Below are 2,500 nucleotides of genomic sequence, written 5' to 3' on the forward strand. Positions count from 1 at the left end.
AGAGAGAGAGAGAGGAACGTTTTCTCAACCAGTATCTCTTTTGCACATGTATTACCCATTACTTAGTTGTACATACAATTAGAGAAGAGAGAGAGAGAGAGAGAGAGAGAGAGAGAGAGAGAGAGAGAGAGAGAGAGAGAGAGAGAATTAAAATGAACTCTCTAATGCCGCTGATAAACATTGAATAGATCCATTTAGCTTCATGAAGAATGTAGAGAACTCATAACACATTAACTAGACAGATAATACGAACAATTATTCCTATTCTGAACCTGCTTCGCGCTATGAAAGTTCAGTGACTTATATTTAGATTACGACAACGAAATCTGAGCTCTCATAAATATACAGTAACAGTTGTATCTGATTGGATTTGATCATAATGGATGACTTTACTTAATAATCACATTAGATTTATTATACTCAAGTTGATTTATAATACATTTATTTGCATGTTGCATGTTGTATTTTGCATAGCATAAAAATAGCACCATTTATCCGCGTACTTCACTGATAATACTTTATGTATCTGATGGCCTTGATCGTTGAAGAGAAAAAAAATATATTTTGGCACAAAAATAACATTTATCTATGAAAATCACTAACAATAGTTTGATTACCTGATGGCGTTTGTTTTCGTTGTAATAAAAATGCAGAAAAGAAAAGAAAAAGAAAAACTTTTTTTGACACAAGAATAATGTTTGCATATAGAAGTCACTAATAATACTTTGCCTACCTGATAGACTTTGTTTCGTGAAGAAAACCAAGAATTTTTTCATAGCACAAAAATAACATGTAACTATGAGAATCGCTAACAGTTCCTACTTTCCCTATCTGATGTCCATTGTTTTTCGTGAAGAAGAACAAAACATTTTTCATAGCACAAAATAACAACACTTGTCTAGTCTATGAAATTCACTAACAATCTTTACCTATTCGTGTCCTTTGTTTTTCGTGGAGAAAAAAATTGGTTTCTTTATTGTTTCCTGTTTAAAACATTTTCGTGAATTTTATGTGAAAATAGAACATATTTCAGAGTTCATTTCACGTGCTTTGATAGCAGTAAGTGATACTATATATTTTTCGAGCAGAAGTTGTTAAAAAATTGCCATTCACCAGATATTCATTCCGTTGGTAAGGTCTAAAAATTCTAAAGATTTTCTACGATTAATGATTCTAATGTACTTTCTCAAAGGGTGTGTTGACACTTCCTGGGATGAAAGAGAATTTAAAAAAATGCATGAAGTCCAAAATGAAATGTAAATATTTTAAGAGCATGGTATGTGAAAAATGTTTTATTAAAGCTTACTGTTTATGGTACGTTAAAAACAAACAGGAGTTATTGTGCAGTTTCTAAAGAAGTGACAGCAGACGTGTTCATGAAGTTTATACCTAAAGAAATAGGTTAGATAAAAATTGAATACCGTTCCGTGGGAAGTCCACCTATTAATCAGCTCTATATTATTATTATTAGTATTATTTTTTTTTTTTTTTTGTTTTTTTTTTTTTTTTTTTTGCTCTATCACAGTCCTCCAATTCGACTGGGTGGATATTTATAGTGTGGGGTTCCGGGTTGCATCCTGCCTCCTTAGGAGTCCATCACTTTTCTTACTATGTGTGCCGTTTCTAGGATCACACTCTTCTGCATGAGGAACCGGAGCTACTTCAGCCTCTAGTTTTTCCAGATTCCTTTTCAGGGATCTTGGATCGTGCCTAGTGCTCCTATGATTTATGGGTACGATTTCCACTGGCATATCCCATATCCTTCTTATTTCTATTTTCAGATCTTGATACTTATCCATTTTTTCCCTCTCTTTCTCTTCAACTCTGGTGTCCCACTGGTATTGCGACATCAATGAGTGATACTTTTCTTCTTGACTTTGTCAATCAACGTCACGTCTGGTCTGTTTGCACGTATCACCCTATCCGTTCTGATACCATAGTCCCAGAGGATCTTTTGCGTGATCGTTTTCTATCACTCCTTCAGGTTGGTGCTCGTACCACTTATTACTGCAAGGTAGCTGATGTTTCTTGCCACAGGCTCCAGTGGAGGGCTTTTGCCACTGAATCATGCCTCTTTTTGTATTGGTTCTGTGCAAGTGCCGGGCATTCACTTGCTATGTGGTTTATGGTTTCATTTTTCGTATTGCACTTCCGTACATATGGGAGAGATGTTATTTCCGTCTATCATACTTTGAACATATCTGGTTCTTAGGGCCTGATCTTGTGCCGCTGTTATCATGCCTTCAGTTTCCTTCTTTAGCTCGGCCCCTCTGTAGCCATTGCCAATTGTCATCGCTGGCTAGTTCTTTAGTCTGTCTCATGTATTGTCCGTGCATTGGTTTGTTGTGCCAGTCCTCTGTTCTTTCTGTCTTTCTCCTGTCTCTGTATATTTCTGGGTCTTTCGTCTACTTTTATTAGTCCTCTTCCCATGCACTCTTTAGCCACTCGTCTTCACTGGTTTTCAGATATTGCCCAGTGCTCTGTTTTCGATGTTGAGGCA

This window comes from Macrobrachium nipponense, chromosome 4 (genome assembly GCF_015104395.2).
Source record: "Macrobrachium nipponense isolate FS-2020 chromosome 4, ASM1510439v2, whole genome shotgun sequence".
In the NCBI taxonomy this organism is placed as follows: Eukaryota; Metazoa; Arthropoda; class Malacostraca; order Decapoda; family Palaemonidae; genus Macrobrachium; species Macrobrachium nipponense.